Genomic DNA, 20115 nt, shown 5'->3' on the forward strand with positions numbered 1-20115 from the left:
CAAAGTGTGCCAAGAAATTATCCTTCACAACATTACAGCACTTTGTTTGCACACGGCAGGATGGATCCATGCTTTCATTTTGTTTATAACAGTTTCAGACTCTGCCATCCAACGGTTGCAGCAGAAATTGAGACTCATCATACCAGCCAACATTTTTGACCAATCTTCTGTTGTCCAATTTTGCTGAGCCACAGTTTGTTGTTATCGGTTGATAAGAGTGGCATTTGGTGTGGTCTTCTGCTGCTACAGCACCAGGTGCTTTATTCCTTTTTTTCACTGAATTTGTCCCACCTAAAGATACTACTGCCAGGAGGCTGGGGGGTAGTACTAGTGGCAGGCAGTATTTTTTACATTTTATTGCTCCCATTATCGTTCTCATTTCTCCAGAAGCAGATTTTCTCTCACTTTCTCTCATCATGAGTCACTGTGACAGGCTGTCAGTCCACGTCTCTGCCCTGTGTTTACATTGCGCAGCAGAGCAGCACCAGGCTCGTTGCACTTCAGGAATGTAACCCCAAGGTCCGTGCCTTCCTCCTCCTGTTTTCCATTTTCTCCCCACTAACTTTCCCAATTTTTTCTTTCCATTCCTTCATTTTTTATTCACTCTTTGCAAAGACTCAACCCTTCCCTTTCTCCAGTCTTTCCTCTTCTACTCCCATCCTCCCAGAAACATCCTTTCCTCTGCCATCTCACCCCCTCCCACTTGTCCCATTCTCTCCTACTACCACCTTTCTCTTCTCTTTCCTTTACCAACCCTTTCTCCTTTCTCTTCGCCAAGCCTCCACTCCCTTTCTCACCCATGTTTTTCTTTTCCCCTTTTTAAAATTCAGAGCATTGTCCCCGCTCACTCACACCCCCTTTCCCCTGTCATCATCCCCTCACCTCCCACTCCGCCCCATCTCTGTCCTCCCTCCTCTCATTCCTCTGCTGCCTAACCCAAACAAACCAGGGAGGACCTTCCTCTCTGGTGATTGTAAGAGAAACACACCACATGTCAGAGTTGGTTTAAACATAAACATTAGTCAATCTGAAGTACTGAAAAAGAATATGAGGTACTTAAGTTCAGCATGAAGTGAAATTACTATTTTATGGTAAAACTAACCACCGAATAGACAACAATTAGAAAACAAAATGTCTTGGTGTATATAGGAAAAAGTTTATTCCCTTCTCCATTGTTCTGTTTAATGAACAAAAACCACTTAATAGTACTACACGCTAGCCTACAAGGAAAGCAAAACCATCCAGTTTTCCCTTTGTTTATAAAGCACAAGTCTTTATAGACACATTAGGAGTCAGGGCAAAGAGAGGAGTTATGATCATCATAAAGAATCTAAGCAGACTTTTGTGTTTTTCCAGTGACGCAGCAGAGCGTGTAATCTACTGCTTAATGGAGAATGCTCTCAGTCAGAACACAGGCCTGTGGCATTTCTCAGCAAGTGGTTTGTGACCTCTGCCACACTGTTCTGTGTGGGACTTATAATCAGATTATACTAGTTATGAAAGTCAACTAGATTAGTTTTAGTGGAGGGAGCTGGAGCACAAAGGCATCAATTCACAGCAGGAGAGGGGAGCTGATCAGCTTGAGGAGGATTGGTAATGTTTGCTAAATACACAGAGAGTGCAGTGTAGCAAGGCAAACAACGTAGAATAATGTAGACAGCTTAACTCAGCTCAAAACTGTACTTTTAAAATGTACTTTAGAATTGCATTGGAGTATCAGTAATCGTAATGTGCTCATAAATGTGCCCAAAATACTACAGCAATTTGTAGGTATTGTCAAGTAATACCAGAAATCGAGTATTCTGATTGGACAAGAAAATGTTTGTATGTTTGCAGATATTGCTGATGTAAATAAACTGTCACAAAACACTAATAAGTTGGTGACTTAATGTCTGTCCCTTTACTAAAAGACCAGCTGTTTCATTCTAGCCTTGCACTTTTTTTGGTGTCGGCTTTTTAAATAAACAAGCCGACATACATTTGAGGCTGTAGGCTGTACCAATGGCTCTCATTTCCCATCATGCCTATAAAGGGCCTACTAGTTAGTCACTCAGTCTGTGGTCTGTTTAGGTCTTCTGTCTTATGTTTACAAGTGTTACTTTTAGTTTATATTTTTACTTGCCAATTTAAACCCCAGTTCCAATAGAAGATGGAAAACATTTCAAAGGTTTAAAATGACACTTCACGTTCATAAAAATATGAGCTCATTTTGAATTTGATGCCAATAACAAACCTCAACAAAAATAGTTGGAACTGGAGTAACACAAGGCTGGAAAGGTAAGTGGTACTAAAAAGAAACAGCTGGAGGAACATCTCACAACTGATCGGGTTAATGGTCAACAAGTCATTAACGTGATTGGGTATAAAAAGAGCATCTTAGAGAGGCAGGTTTTCAACATGGGTAGAGGTTCGGCAATCTGTTCATTTCTTGAGGTTAGGCTGTCAGTCCACGTCTCTGCTAATTTCAAATGGACTAAGGCAAAGTAGAAAACTGTTCTGTGGTCAGATGAATGAAATCTGAAATTCTTTTTGGAACACATGGAAACTAAAGGGAGGAGGCACCATCCAGTTTGTCAACAGTCCAAACGCCTGCACCTCTGATGGTACAGTGGTGCATTAGTGCCTATGGAATTAGCAGCTGGCATATCTGGAAAGGCACCATCAATGCTGAAAGGTATATACAGGTTTAAGAGCAACATATACTGACATCCACACAACATCCTTTTAAGGGAAGGCCTTGCATATTTCAACAAGCCACACGAAACTGAAACCACCAACTAAAAACATCTGGCGCATCATGAAGCAAACATGAGATAAGTAGATCCAGGACTGTTGAGCTGCTAGAATCCTAAGTCAGACAGGAGTGGGACAACAGTCCTCTGTCAAAAGTCCATCAGCTGGTCTCCTCATTTCCCAGATCTTTACAGACTATTGCTACACAGTGAAAAACATGGCCTTGTTCCAATGTTTCTGATGCTTGTTGTTCCATCCAACTCAAAGGGATTACTTCTTAAAATGATACATTTTCTCATGTGAACAATATATATGTTTTCTGTGTTTCTGTTCTGAATAAAATATGGGTCTATGAGATTTGCATCATCAACAGATCAGTCTGTTTTTATTCACATTTTAAACCACATAGAAATGTTTTGGGGAACTGGAAATGTCAAATGATTGTGATTTCGGTGTAATTTCTGTAGGAGTTTATTGTTTTTTAATAAATAGTGATACAACTGTTGTATTTCTTTACACTAGCTACAGGAAATATATGGCAGTTTCTTTTTCATTCAGTGCTGCCTGCACACAACCTTACTGAGAGCCACTGAGGGAAATGGGCTCCACATCGAGAACCCTAAGTTAGATATGTTTTGTAGATGGTGCTCAGAGAAGAAACATAACGAGGCTGTTGGAGCGGTCGCAGTGAGGGACCAAGCAGGTCAGGAGGTTCAGCTCTGGTGCTGAGGCTGACTGATCATGTTGTTGCTGTCACTGCAGAAACCCTCTCTCTCTGACCTCCAGAGACAGGAGAGGTGACCTGGAAGCATTTATCACCTCTGTGCTTTGTGACCCATGGCCTGGCGCCTGAGAGAGGGAAAATAACACTAACACAAAAGGAGAAAGCAAGGAGGAGATAGAGAAATAGATGAGGAAAATTGTGACCCGGACAACAATCTGTCACTTTTAAGCCAAATTTGTAAACTGAAAAACTTTTTTTTAGTGTTTCATTAAATGAGAATGTCCATATTTTTTTTGTCCATATTTATGAGTAAAGAATCTCATTCTGCATTTTGAAAATTCTAGTGGCAGGTTTCTGAAACTGCTGGAATCCAGTACGGGCTATTTGAGTGTGCATTAATGAAGATATTTCTTAGTCGGAGGATAAAAGCATTGCTGGTGCAAATGTGTGGGCCTGGTTTGGTTGAGCCATTAGTTATCATCAGAGATTTGAAAGAACGTGAAGTATTGTGAGAGATAGTTGGCTTCTAGCTCAATAGAACTATTAACACCCCTCTGTAATGATGATCCACCAATGGAGCTCTTGGCGAGGGCTTTCTTAACTAGGCAATAACCCAATATCTAAAGCAGTGTGCATGTGTGTGTATATGTATGAGCGTGTGTGTATGTGTGAGTGTGTGTGCATAAGCGAAATTTGAGCAGACATTGACTAGAGTCACATCTCCTTTGAATATTTATAGTACTGCTTAAGATTTGACCTTTACATTCGCACACTCATGCATGCAAACATATAGAGAGAAGACTATATTACCTATCTATCTATGTAGCCATCTATATGTCTAGGGTAGGTGTGGAGTAGACACTGGTTTGCGGCCTGAAACACTCAGACAGGTGATCACTCTTGTGGGAAGACTCTATGAGGGGAGATAGTGTGAGAGACCAGTGAGCAACTAGTATGAAGGAATGGCTGGTGGGATGCCCAGTTGGCTGCAGATACTTGGCAGCTTCATGTTTCTGCAAAAGCTGAACATCAAAGACTACCAGAAGTATTAGTAATGTGTGTTGTGGATTGCTCTGTAGTGCATACAACAACTGCGCAGCCATAAGCTGTGTATTGAGTATTGGCTTGTGCTTGCCTTTATTAATATGAGTAAAACGAAAACTAGCACAACCTGAAAAATGTGTGTTATTGTTTTGTTCTTGGTACCTTATCAAGTTGAAATGATGAACTAGCTACATAGCCAAGATGGCAGCCAATGAGGGTAAGAAATGTACCGCATTCCATACTCAACTTTTTAACCAGTCTTTAATTATGAAAAATCTAACCCCCCCCCCCCCCCCACAAAAAAAAAACCAACCCTCAAACAAAAACAAAAACAAAAAAACAGAGCTAGTATTTTGTTATCAAATCAGTTGACCAGTAGATGAGCCGAATTTACTTATAGGGAAATCCTAATATGTCGGTTATAGTTTTTAAAAAATGATTGCTGTTTGGTGTGTGTTTTTGTGTGTGTGAAGTGCATGGATGTATGCCATCACTTCATCATGGCACCATGGCAGTAGCTGTTGCTGCATAATATTGACTAAGCTGTGCTCTGCCAACAACATATTTTCTTCAGTCATACCCCCCTTCACCCTCTTTTCACAGCAAGTGTTTCCCCCTTTCTGTTGCTGGGTGAAGTTTCATCTCTTCTGGGAGCAAGAATCTATATGAAGGCAACACAGTTGATGGCAGTGTTCTATAGCTACTATGCAATTAACTTGTACTGCGTAGTGATAAGTTAAGGAGGGAGAAAGCTGTCTTTTACCGTTTTAAAAAAGTATGCTTTTGTGTTACATGGGCTAAAGGGGACATAATTAGCAACTGAAAGTGAAGAAAGATGCGAAGAAAAATGCTCTGCAAGCAGGGGATACTTGACACCAAAGGGTCCCTGCAGCAACCTCATCTTAAATTTATCTCTACATCCCAGACATGTTGAGGGATTTGAGGAGGGACATGGTGTACAGACACTAATGTGGAAAAAAACCAAAAAAAACCCGCACCCACCAGAGAATTTTGTTTCCATATGTTAGAAGAGTTTATCAGATTGAAGCCCTGTGCATGAGCTTGCATCTGTCTTGCACGTACGTTTGTCTTAGTGAACGAAGGTGTGCGTGCAGTATGTGTGCAATAATTGACACCTGAGACAGTTAGAAGGTCATTCCTGGAGTCTGGTCACATAGCTTTGATCATTTTCTCATCGCCTCAGAAATAGACCAGAGAGGACAGAGTTTGCACAAACACTCCCTTGCTGTGTGTGTACTTATGTCCAAGGGGGAGGCCAAGGGAGAACGTTCGTCTAACAGACTGACAGGGAATGTGCACTTGTTTGCAGTGCACAAGCCTTTGTTTGCATGACTGCCCTAATGCATTTGCACCCATACTTTTGTTTGCCACTGCTTGCATTTATCGTGTGAAAAGGCTCATGCGCATGTATGCAAATACCCAAGGGGGAAGTCTGTGTGCACTCATGTGAGTGTTGAGAGGGGTGATTGTGGTTTCTCAAGCTCAAAAAAACTTTGAGCTCTAATTTGTGCGTGTATGGATTTCTTTTATGAACAATGAACATGAGGAGTTTGAATTGGTTAGATTTGAGCTAATAACATATAGTAGAGGACGTAAATAGTATAAAATATTTATCTGCAGATTCGTTGTTTTAATCTTCCTCATCAGACGTTTTTAATGGAGTGTGGTGTTTCTTTACTTTGAGAACAAGTTTTACAAGAAGGTGCAGTGATTGTAGAAAGAGATACTCGGCTCTTTATGTGGTTTATGGAATTGTGGATGCGGGAAACCTTGTAAGGCAAGGACATCGTCTGGGGGAGATGACTCTGAGAATCCCACCATACAAGTGTCCTTGTAACAAAAACAACTTGCTCTAATCTTCAGAAAATAAGTCCTATTTCTTGTTTGGTTTTTCACATTGAATAAACACATATAGACATATATTGGTGCAATTGGAGACATTGTCATGGCATAATTAAGTCCAAACATTGCTCATCAAAGTGTCTTTTTGCCACTTTTTGTGGTAGTAAAAATTGCGCTTTCTCACACAAAAGCACAGAATTATGTACCTAAATATACTTGACAATTACATAGATTTTTTGCTATTAGTTATACAACATTTAAGCCATGCTATGCAGCATGAGAGTTTGTCAGATTGGCACAGCTAGTGTTTTAAATAGTCACATGTTTCCTGAAGATTTCATCCATAAAAGACCAGAACCTAATTTAAACAGCTTGGTCTATAAACAGTCTGGTGCTTATCCTTCTTAACACACACACCTGCACTATATCTGTGCTTGTCCTAAAATAGCCACCAGGAGGAACTCTTTTCTCTCAGTTTTAGGACATACTTGTAAAAATGTTTTTTTTTTTTTTATCTCCTTTATTGGATTTACACATTTACTAGATGCTCTGATAGGTTTAGTCTTGGTGGTCTGATGATATCTTCAAGAGAGTGAGAGAGCAGAGGAAGAGGAAGCATGCATGGCTGGAGGCAGCTTCTTTAAAACCCCCATGCTCTTGTTATATTTAGTGCTTGCAAAGTTCAGCCCCGATCCTTTCTTTTTTCTCTCTCTCTCAATTCTCCATGTCACGATTGTACTTGACATAGCGAATAAAGTCGCCAACATTTGCAGTTAAGTACAAAACACTTTTAATGTTGCAGAGTAGCACAGTAAAATTTAATTCTCAGCTCTAGTCTTTTTACTCAGCCGTTCCTTCCTGCTGCAAGGAACAGTAAACGTGCAACATTAAAGCGAATGCTTATAAGTTTTTTTTTAAAACTATGGTTTACTATCAATTTTTGGTTCAGAACAAGCTCTATAAAGACTTCCGAGAAGGGCAAGCCAATTCTCTTGTTTGAATAATACTCAAACTCTTGCCTCGAGACATAAAAATGAACACAAATATAATAAATAAGCAAAAGCATCACTCTCAGCCATTCTTAAGTCTGAGTGGACCATGTTTTTGACATCAAACACAAGAAGACAGCTGAAAATACTAAAACGCTTTTGAAGTGTGATCGTAAAAATCCCGCTTTTTCGTGTAAGTGTGTGTGCCCTGGCAGTCCGCGCTTAAAAAGATGAAGCTCAGCGGGATCCAAATCTGTGAAAAACAACAATAAATTTTGTGAACCAACAAGTCACCAGGTGTTAAACTTGATAAGAGTTTTGGGGCAAAGGGAAAGATCGCTCTCCCTAGATTCTCTGTAGATTAATACTTCTTCTGTGGATTCTTCAGCGCTGAGTTTTAACCACACATGGTCTTTGTCAGAGCTAACCTTTGCTTGATGAGGACTTCGGTCTGCTTCATAGCCTTACATAGAAAAATCAATGCTCGTTTGAATAAATGCCCAGAAAAAAAAGGAGTATCTTCATTTGAAAGTCTGCACAGAGACCATGTTTGGTTGTAGTTCAAATCACTGAAAGACCCGCAGGCACCATCAATCCATTATAAAGGTATTGCAGCATCTCATCTTTCTCATAGCAGAACAGAGCATCGGGGGAGGATGCACTGCATGTTCGGCCAACTCTCCCAACTGCTCCAATGAGACAAATTTCTGGAAGCAGAATACACATTGTTAAAGCACGTCACCATGGGACGTGGTCAGGCTCACCTTCCTGTTTCACAACCCAGAGAATAGCTGAGAAATGTACATTCATAGAGATAAATGCACCCAAACATGCAAGCATTCACTGCGAGGCCGGAGGAAAAACAAACATCGAGCACACAGGCCCGCACTCACATTCACAGGGGACTGGGTGTAAATCAAAAGCATGTTATATGCAAACAGACCAGGGGAAATCAGGAGCCCTGAGGATGAGGAGGAAGATTGTGAGAGAATTTATAACGAGAGAGCGGGGAACGTTGGTAATTTGTGTCTCCTTTAAATCAATTTTTTTTCTTTAAACTGTTCCTGTGAGAATTTTCCACCCACATCTGTGAACATTAACAAGTCTCCAAAAGTAAAGGTAGAAACTGAATAGCCCAAAGTGTTCTCAGCTCTCAGTACATGTATTTAGGATGGCTCACGAGGGAGAACGGGTCATCTACGCAGATTCGATCTCGCTCATGTCGATGCACCCTGGTCTTGCCCAAGGATGTGTCTGAACCCTAAATTCCCCCTGATGCATCCATGCAAGTTAGTAAGTTATTAAAGGTATAGAATAAAGTGCTGTATTTGCATGAAAGAGCAGAAAACCACAATTTTTTTTTAGGAAGGACACAGCATTTTTTTTATTTGCAGCATTATGGTACCATTAACGTTCTGGCTAGGATGCTGACAAGTTGAAATTCTGTTGTTGGCTCTTTTATTCTGTTGATTGAGTGTTCACAAGCTGAAAAAATCAAATGTGAAGAACACAATGTAAAAAAAGAACCCTGGGAGTAAGATGAATTTGTAGGCAGACATTACGCTCAGATGAATGTGCCAAAGGGCTCTGATAAAGTAGCTGGGCTGTGCAAATCCAAAGTTTTTCCTAGTTGAGTATTTGTTATTCCAAGTTGATTACTCAATCAGTCATTGTATGTTTATGATATGAATTTAAATATACTGTTTTTACAGAATGGAATGGCCTGGCATTTATATAGAGGTGTTCTATTTATACTGGCCACTCAAAAGACACTACACTGTAAGACACAGTCAGCCTTTTTCTCAAATAAATTCACAAAGGACTTTCGTCTGAATATTTAAGCACTATTCTCATTTTGCATCCCACCTAATATCCATGTTCATGCTCTACATATGCCAGAGGAAACCCACACAGACACATGGAGAACATGCAACCTCAACCTCATGACTGACATATGTAAGTACTGCCTTAAAGCCTTTGACTGACTGCGTGAATGTCGTCCCTTCCTGTGTTGACCAACAACCAACCGAAACAACAAAAGTTAATCAACTAAAGCCTACGGGACACAGACCTAAAGAGCACTTATTGACCATCTGGAAACCACCAGTCGTGACGGAAAATGAGTGTTTCCCGATCCCAACTTTGACTGGTTGCTCACTGGCACTGGGTGAAATCAGTTGGAAAGAGGGTGCTACAATAAAACTCTTGTGATTGCTTTGATTACAAGCAGGTTGCTGCAGGCACCCCTTTGTTTGCATGAAAGATCCCAATTTATCTGCAAACTCTTACCATTTCACTCTGTTGGAGCAAAACTTAAAAAGTGAAAAGTAAATTGGAAACAGAAAACGTTGGTGCAAATTTTACTTTAAAGGTCTCCATTAGCTTCTATTGTTTTTAGCCGAGTTGCTATCTTCTGTGCAAACTATGGGTGACTGAGGCAACCTGCTAGCGGTTGAAGCAATCAAAATGAAATTTTTGGTGCAGCACCGTATATGGATTTAATGCAAATTGACTTTCAGGAACCTCCAGAAACCATCTAGATGCAAAAAAAAACACTTTTTCTCTTATCTCACACTTTAATAGCCCCTTTAGATCTTTTGTGTTATTGACAGGATCTCACCTAAAGCTGGATGTCACCCTTTTTATAAACAATCTTTTTCATGTTCCCTTTATGCTTTATACAGCTAAACCTGTATGTCAAAACACTCATGCACGCCATACTGTATTGGGGAGACTAAACAGAACTGAGATGTCTTGATTTTTGCAATATTGAGATCAGAGATGGGCAGTAACGCGTTACTTGTGACGCATTACTGTAATCTGATTACTTTTTTCAAGTAATGAGTAAAGTAAGGGATTACTATTGCAAAAACGGTAATTAGATTACCGTTACTTTCCCGTAGGAACGCTGCGTTACTGCGTTACTAAAACCGTGATTTTTTGCGAGAATGTCTCACGACAGTGACGTAAGCGAGTGCGCTGTTAGTGACAACAGCTGTGTGCAGATCAACAATGGATCACATATCGATTGTGGGAGAGAGTATGAGCGTGCAGCGTTTAAAGCGTGGAAGTACTGACCTTACTTTGAGTTTGATTCCATAAAAAGTGACAAAAACATTAGTGTCCGCTGTGCGTGGGAAGAAAACTTCTTTTTACAGCGAAAAAGCCCCCTAAACTTCCGAGCAAACACCGAGTGCGTACGTAATGAGAAACTCACAGAGAAAGTCGCGGATTCTGCAACTGACCGCTGCGGCACACCTGCACCAGGGTAAACCTCCGCCTACCGCAGTCCTGCTTTACAGGTGAAAATAGAGCAACAGGACCGCTGAGTCTTTGACTTTATTTATTTTCTGCTGTGTTTTACTTGCATCTATTTGAAAGAGTGAGTGTAAACACAAAAAATATTTTATTTTATGTTCTGGAATGTGCAGAAAATAGGTTTAAATGTTAAACTAATTTATTCAAGTCAGAGAATGTTGCATATAATTAAATTTTTGCTTGATGCATAAAGTTAAAAGATTAAAACTGATAAAACAAGTTAAAAAAAGAGACTTTTCCATTTGATTACATTTTGTATGATGGATTATGTAGAAAAAGTAGAATTGGGCTGAAAGATCTATCGCTTTATAACCTCTTCAGGTTGTAAATCGTGTTTTTAAAAAGTAACTAAGTAACTAAGTAACTAAGTAATTAATTACTTTTGAAAATAAGTAATCAGTAAAGTAACAGGATTACTTTTTTGGGGAAGTAATCAGTAATTAGTTACTGATTACTTTTTTCAAGTAACTTGACCAACACTGATTGAGATACATCAAATATAAATCAAAGAACCCCTGTGATTCATGATTTTAAAAGAAGGAAAAAACCAATAATTAAATAAATAAATAAAATTAAAATATAGAAAAAATAAAAAATGCACAACTGACACCAGGATATTATTCTGGAAAAATATATCTTTTTGTAGCGTCATATTGTCTTTGGTTTCTGGATAGCATTTGGAAACATCTGGAAGACAATAGAGACCAATTTCTTATGACCACGTGATCTTTTTGTGGACGGGGGATTTATTTTTGGCTAACAGAAGTTCCAAAATAGCCAAAATGTCAAATAACAGGCAGTGTTACAATAGATAAGGACACCCTGCAGAAAATCAATGGAAATGTACGCATAATAGATAATAAAGAAGGTGGGGTAGAGGGTTTGTCTCGTATATGCAGACATTCAGTTGCTACAGATGGACCAAATTTTATCGTTTTGTGCATTCAAAGCCTATCTTACCCAGAACGTTTATAAATCCTTTAAAAATGATTCGCTCCAAGAAAGTCTGCTGACTATCTGCAACAGTCAAAACACATTTTTAGATTAAAATATTGAAAAATTATTCAAGCTGTATTCATAAGAACAAAGTGTAGAATTCTGATAGAAACCAAAGACTGTCTCTGTGTTTTGTAAAAACCTTGTGCCTCTAATGTAGTGAGAGTGCTGCATGACAAATGTCTGAGCCAAACTCGAGAAAAATACTTTATCAAAAATTCATAATCGTTGATCAGAAAAAAAAGGAAATAAAATAGCCTGATACATTTTTTTCCACAAAACCAAAGCTGGAAAGCAAAACTGATGAAAACCTAATCTCAGAATCAGAATGATTATCGTCTTTCATGTTGTTTTTGGCTGCGCTCCTTAATAGCGAATAAATTGACTTTGAAGCATTCCCAATGCATCAGTCTGTCCGCCCCCTGTCTATCCAGACTACCCTCCTCTCTTGGCCTCCTACAATTACCCCTCCTTCCCAACTCTCCCCCATTCAGGCAACCCCTGTGCCCTCTTGTATCCGGCTATTTAGCGTGACAATCCATTATTTTGATGGCTTCAGAGGAAAAATAAGAGGGGGAAAGAAATGGATGAACAGGCAGCACTTTGACTTTCAAAAAAGGGACACAATTTCTCTTATTTCTAACCTTTCTTCTTTTCTTTTTTTAGCTCTCTGCCTTCTTCAACCTATTTCTACCTTTCATTTGTTGATTCCTTATTCTAGTTTAACTTTATGCGCTGTTAGGATTTTACACATCCTCACTTTTTTTTTCAAATATGTTCCCGCCTCCTACTGCGCCCCATTTCTGCTTGTTTTCTCCCCCCCTTCTCCTCTTCTCTCTCCCTCCAGACCTACTTTACCCCCCTTTATGCTGACCCCTGCAACCACTCTACACCCCTCTGACTTGTGAACCATCTCTTTTCTGGCTCTCTATTGCTTTGTTGCTGGCAGCCTTTTTGGAAACCTGATAGGGCCCATAGAAAGAGAGGAGCCAGGGTTTAAAATGTCTGAAGTCGACCCCCTCCAATCAGCCTCCACTTATATCTACTGTACAACCACCGTACCCCACCCAAACACACACACAAGCCTTTAAGCAACACGGGGTGTGTTTTCAACTTCAGAGCCTTGTGGCTGGAGTGTGGAGGTGGGAACAGTTATTGCATATGCATCCCAAAATGCTATGAAAGAAACACTGCTCCATACTCAGCATCGCCTTAAACCAATCTTCCTTTTAATCCACATTACATTCATCTATATCTACATTCAAGCATTTATAGTACATATCCATGCCCATGTCCTGCTCTGCTTCATAAATGTCACTTTGGTCTCCGGGCTATGCTGGGCAATGTGATGACATCATAATATTTTATATAGATAATGTTAGATTTTAATGTTGTTAAATTAAGGCGAAATGATGCTTTTATAAGGTGTTGAACTGCTAACAAAATGCCATTTGTTGGTAGGGGTTTGCTAGGTAACACGATGAAATCATATGTGACACAGATAAAACCTTCAGAGGCCTAAGATGTACCTGTGCGCCAAGTTTGGTTATTCACTTCCTGATTGAGTGAGAGCAGTTTGCAGACAGACAGATGCATTCACAGCAAATTCACATTTTGTTCTTTAACATGTTCTGACAATCATTTACTTGTGATCATAAGTATAATAAATATTGTCCTGTAAATGCGTTATTTTGCTTGTGTTAAGTAAGCATAACATAACTGGACAAACTGGGTGATGGATGCAGTGTTCTCTGATTACTTCTTTCTGGATTCTCTGCGCATCACAAAGAAGACAAGTCAGCTACAGGTAGTGGTTTAATGATATCATGTATGTGGTTATAAGTAAAATGGTCTATATTTTACACAATGTATATGAAAGGGCCAATTCAGTCAAACATTAGTATTATGCTTTCTTATTTTCTGCCAGCTTGGGGTCAATTTTTATGGTGACTATTTATTTAGAAGAAATTTTTTGCAGTAAAAGTTGTTCAAAGAAAGCTCTATTATTTTTTTATTAGTTACTGACAAACTGTTTCTTGGTAAGATATTTTGCTACTGAACATAATGTGACCATAAAAAGCAATTTGTTGCACTTCATTTGCACTGCAGACAGAAATTGCAGTACTATCATAAAATAACACATACACAATCAAAGCTAATGACAGGCCCACTGGTGTGAGCACAAGTAAGCACAAACATGGCTTAATTAAGTCTAATAATAAGTTCTTTCATATGCAAATATTACATACATGGTTAATAGCACACCATAATTTAGCTGTATGCAGATTTTTGTGGTTAGTAATGCATTTGCCAAGTATAACTTTTATGGGCTCTGAGAAATGAATTTTTACATTATTAGTGCTTCAGTCTTGACTTGTTCACGTTTGGAGAAACAGCTAGGTCATCAGCTAACATTAGCAATGTTAGATAACTGTTATCTGACAAATAACAATTCCTGCTATGTACATAATAGCATTAGTACTATATCAGTGGTGCTATAATAATTCATGTTAGCAATGTCAGCTAGCTATTATCTGACAAATAACATGGCTTGTTATACAGACAACAGCACAACCAATAGCAAAAAAAAAAGCATCAGGACTAGCAAACAGGCTACTAGCTATCAAACTGTAACTTTTAACTTTGATAATATATAAACATATGAGTACAGCTATGAAAAGGGGGACATTAGATAAAAAAAAAAAAAGTGTTGTACTTGGATCTAAATATGTTTTTAGCCTGAATTTGGGAATTTTACCATGAATATCTTGCTTGTTCCAAGTGGCCATTCTAGGAGTTGCCTCTTTTTTTTTTGTTGTTGTTGTTTTTGTTTTTAGCATTTTCACATTGTGTCTGCTGCTCCTATCCTCGTCTCATTGTGCAATATGTCCTGTTCAGAGACTTCTCATGGAAAAAAATCCACCTTAAACTAAATGCAAGAGGATTACTAAATCTTGCAGATAAATAATTGAAAGTGAAAGGAAAAGACATTTACAATAGTTCTCCAAAAGTTGATTCTGTTCATCTGGAAGTAGCGTTTTGTGGGAGATTAAGGGACTGACCTCCCAGCCCATTGTTCCTCAGTGGGCTGGTTTCAGTCATTATGCAAATGTACTATTTATAAGATTTGGGGAAACCTGCAGTCAGCTGAGACTGAAGAAGTCACCTGGATGTCCAGATGAACAGAATCAACTTTTGGAGATTTACTTTCCTGGATCATTGAGAATGCATCAAGACATTTACAATAGTTCCATGACCTAAGTATAATCATGTGAGTTAAATTAGTGGAAAGGGAAAATAATTCATTCCTTTCCTTTAAACTGTGCTCATTCTGCATACAAAACCAACAGCCCCCCAAAGCCTTACAACATTCCCCCCGTGGACTATGTAAAATGTGTGTCAGGGCCTTAGAAGTGTGGCCAAGGCAAACACCTGGCACAGTTCAGTGATCTGCTGCATTTCACCATCTACCACAGAAATATACACACGGGGAGTTCATACACAGACATAAACTCAGTCTGTGTGCAGTCACAGTTTCTGCCAGCATGTGTGCGCATTAACACACGGAGTAGATGCTGCTAAATGCAGAAACATTTAAACGCACACGCGTGTTTAGTTGCATACACGCGCTCAAGCAAGCAGTCGCTATAACACAAGTGAAATGTGGGCTCAAGCGCCTTTTCTGTTTTTGTCTCCCTCCCTGGTGGTGTGTCATGTTTCGGGGGATAATAGGTGTCACAGTGAGACCCCTTTGGTCTCAGCGCTCTGGGGGGACTCTAATGGCACACACACATTCAACCATGTGAGCACAAGCAGCTCATTCTCTGGACCATGGGAACCACAGATGACTTGCCACTGCTCTCATCTTTCTCTACCTCTACCAGTTTCTTTCTTTATTCACTCCCCTCACTTTCTCTTTTTTCTTTTTGCTTTTATCCTGCACACACAGTCATCGGCCCCATTTATAAACCACATTTGTGTTCTTAGCTGTAAGAGCTCGCAGTACTTCTTTTGATAAGTTTTTGTTTTTAATCTTAAGTTTCTTTCAACACTGTTAAATATAGAAACTATCAGGTCACAGCAGGATGAATGTGAATAATCCCTGAGCTATTTGCTTAGGTCCGGGAATCCTACAGCAACAGAAAAGATCATAAAACTAAAAATGTAAGAGGAAATGAAAATGAATGATAAAGTACTTACTGTTGTAACAGATTACATATAAACGTCCTGGATCAACTTAAGAACAATGATTTGAAATTGAAGCATTATTGCAGATAAGTGTGAGCAGTCTACAACAAAATATCAAAATATCAAATCGCTTTGCTGAATGAAACCAGTCTGTGCAGTTCACTTCAAAGATTTCTAGTGATGAACTATATGCAGTCGGGTTCAATTAATCACTTTTTATTATTTATTTGAAGCAAAACAGCTGAAACACCAACAGCACGTTTAATCTAGCTCAAACTTTACAATTACACAATTATACATCAAAATTAAAATGACCCAAAGCACGATTTCTCATTAGAGTTCTAGGCTGGTGGAGAGTTGTTACTTTTAGGCTGAGTTTGACTGATCGGTGCTGCTTATTGCTAAGCAAAGCTAATTAGCACTTTCCTTTAACTTATGGAAGTTGTTTGCAGACACTGTTTTGCTGTGCAGTAGCATTGCTGGGTATTAAAAAGGGGTTTCATGTTTTGCTAAAGTGCTGGGTATAGTCAGCCTGTGTTATTTTAGCATCAAATGTCCCTAGATTTAGCAATGACACCACATCCATGATTAGTTACCACAATTAATTAATTTTAAAAAATAGCAGACTTTGACACCACATCTTACCTACTTTGTAAACTGGAATTATCTTTGATTGCTATTCCAGTAATATACATATTATAACATTTTGTGATGCATCTCCTGTGAAATTTTGAAATATCTGACAGTGAGACTGGAGTGAGGTAAGCTGTTTTATATTTAAGTAACAGTATATACAGGGATGGGGAGCAATAGCATGCATATTTCTCTAATGTGAAGGATTTTCCCTTCAACAACATAAAGAGCTTTAATCACAGGATTTTTTCTTTAGCAGCTGCCGTTCAGGATGACAGACACTTGATAAACTGCTATGACCTACACCAGTATTAGCTTTCATGTATTATATTACTTATCCTCCCTCTTGTCCTTTCTAATGTGACAGGCAAAGTGACAACTACTCAAAGCCACAAGGCAGGGAGAGAGGGTGGATGACAGAATGAATTAAAGGGAGGAGGGGGAATATGCCTCCAGGTAATGTGTGGGAGGCTCCTGTCTTTTCTCCTCCATCTCCTTTATCTACTCACTCTCACCCAGGCTTGAATAGTGTGCTTCGTGTGAACATTTTAAGCTTGTTTTTATATAAATTTGTTTATGTATAAAGGTATTAGTCATTACTTACATTTTCCTGTATCTAAGTGAAATATTAGCCAATAAAAGCATCTGATCTTTCACACCTCCCAGGCACTTTGGTTAGGTGAGCACTGGGCCTCAGCCAAAAGTTGGATTACAACACCCAAAACAACCTCATCTTACTTCTGCTGTCACTTAGCTGAATCCATGGCCAGACAAGATTCCTCTAGTCTTTCTTGACAATACTTGCATTTTGTTAAGACATAATTAAAAAAAAAAAGTCTGTCTGTCATACTTGGAATATTTGATTTTATTTTGGAGGCAGAGGAAAAGCAATCATGTTTAAAAAAAAAAAGAGACACTTTTTAAATAAATAACCAAATTCCATTTTGGTTTTGCATGTGATTCTGGATTCAAACATGATATCAAACTTTTTTCTTACTTTGAAGAGACAAATATTACTCAGAAACAAAAAATGGCAGTAGAGTGATGGAGGGACAAAGATATATCAAAAATATGATTCAAGCAAGAAAATGTGAAAATTACCAAGAGGTAATGAATTTCTATGAAAATGATCTATGTGAAGCATTAAGCATTTATATGAACATATCTTTAAATAAGGGTTTAAATATTATACAGCTAATTTGTTTATTGGTTGAATTTAATCCTTTTTCTTTTATATAGGTATAAAAAATGTCTGTAATTCCTAAAATGTTAGTGCAAAGTTTTTGTTAACTCCCTTCAATTAAAGCTTACAGTTGATACTTTAATCACATTTTGATTCCTGATTTAAAACCTACTGTTGTGGTGTAATATCATTATATAAATACTCATGGACCTAACTATACAACTTGGATTGGACTGACCTAGTACCACATATCAAACTGCACTGTTTTTATTGTGTGAGAGTGTGTGTGAGTTTAAGTGTGTGTTCTTCCTGGCAACAGTTGTTGCATGCGCTAAACAGACGAGGTTGTAATTTTATAACCCCGTGTCTTTGAATCTAACCACTGGTGTGTGGCGAGACGTGTTCACACTTCTACCCTTAAATGCTCTCACTCCACGGCCAGATCATTATGACTTCATGCTGGAAACTCATCCAAAGGTTGCATAGAAATACAAGATGCTAAACATTTGGTATGGCAACGTTTCTCAGCTTTAAAAATCAAGTATGTGTATATATATATATATACAGCAAAGCTTAGTTAATGGCCATTTTCTGTTACTAAAAGCCTGATTTTTTGTTTTTACATGTTTTTAAAACACCCCTGCAGTGTACTTTAAAGTAAACAGGCAGCGAACAAGTCATTGTTGTCTCATGCCTTTAAAAAAAACAGCTGTACATCATCAACACCTGGTGGAAGCAAACAGACATGAGATACGTGAGTAGACGATCTTTTCAAAGTGGAGGCTATAATTTATAACTTGACACATTGTGTTTGAACACAGAACAAGAATGATGATTTTATGCCTCGCTTCTTAGCCAACACTGATTTTATTTTTAACTCGTCTCTATGGAAGCTAAGGTAATATTTTTTTTAACATTCGTTGCCCTGAATTGCTCCAGATAGCCCAGAGATTAGAGGACAAAACTCTTTTAAAGTCAGCAGGCACCACTCCCACTGCAACCATGACATCAGTCAAGGCAACCATGACTTTACTTGTTTTTGGCTTCCACAGACATGAATATATGTGTGCACTCAGCAATGTTCCAAGGACAATTGTGTAGTCATAAGAACCTGGATTTTCAATTGCTGTCTCATCACACCGCTACTTTTAAGAGGCTCCCAGGCTTTAGTGCATGTGTATATATACCGTTTTTTTCTCCATTTCACTTAGCCGAACAGTACTAATTCTTACCACAACACCATCAATACTTGAAATTATAAAGAAACAAACCAATAACATAACTTTAAGTTGATAGAGGTCTTAACCCTGCTGTATTAAATGTACGTTTTTGTTGCAGTTGTACTTTGTCATGCACATGTACAGACCCGCCTTAAGTTTGTCAGTAAACATCTAAATGATTCAGAGAATGTTTGGGAGAAAGTGCTGTGGGTCAGAGTGTGACCCAAAGAACCCGTCCTCACAGTCAAGCAAGGAAGTGGAAACATTATGCTTCGAGACTGTTTTTCTACTAAGGGTACTGGATGACTTCACTACAAAGTCCAATTATGGGGGTCGTGTGCCATAAAATCTTGGACGCGAACTTCGTTCAGCCAGAACACTGAAGATGGGACGTGGATGGGTCTTCCAGCATGACAACGGCCCAAAATACAAAATACAAAGAAAAGTCACACAATGAAGTCATGGAGTGGCTTAGCCAGTCACCAAAACACAATGTTATGAAAAATTTGTGGAAGGAGCTAAAGCTGCAAGCCAAGAAACTAAAGGATTTAAAGAGTTTCGGTAAAGAGGAGTGGGCCAAAATCCCTCCTGAGGTGTATGAGAACCTTGTGACATCTACAAGAAATGTCTTATGGCTGTGCTTGGCAACAAAGGTTTTTCTTGCTTTAGGATCAAATGCTTATTTCATTCACTAACATGCAAATTAATTCATAACTTTTATGTGTAGTGTTTTTTTTTTAATTCTTGGTTGATACATCTCTCTCTCTCTCCATTAAAATGAAACTACTATAAAAACTAGAGTCATTTCTTTGTAAGTGAGCAAACTTACAAATTCAACAGGAGATCAAATCATTTTTCCCCACTGTATCCTCACCACACATAAATGCAGAGCATGCTGTCATCTCAGTCAGCTGCTGCACAACCTGTCCTCCTTCACGTGAACACACAGGTACCTGAAAGCAAGTCAGTTTGAGTGCATAAGGAGAAAGAAACACAAGAAAGAAGATAGAAGAAATCTATGAATCAAAAGGTGCTGGCACGTAAGCAGGGCCAGAGTGGCAGTTAAAGTTGTAATCTCAGGTTTTGGTCACTCTGATCTTTTTAAAAGCACCACAGTGTAATCGAAAGGTCAGCCATTCTGTTCTTCTTTTATTTGTCCGTATCCACCGTCACATCCTTCTCACTCCTCTCATCCATTTGAATCTGTCTTTGTGTCTTTCTTTA

Source organism: Haplochromis burtoni, unplaced genomic scaffold (assembly GCF_018398535.1).
Source record: "Haplochromis burtoni strain Fernald_Lab_line unplaced genomic scaffold, NCSU_Asbu1 Contig_346, whole genome shotgun sequence".
NCBI classification, from domain to species: domain Eukaryota; kingdom Metazoa; phylum Chordata; class Actinopteri; order Cichliformes; family Cichlidae; genus Haplochromis; species Haplochromis burtoni.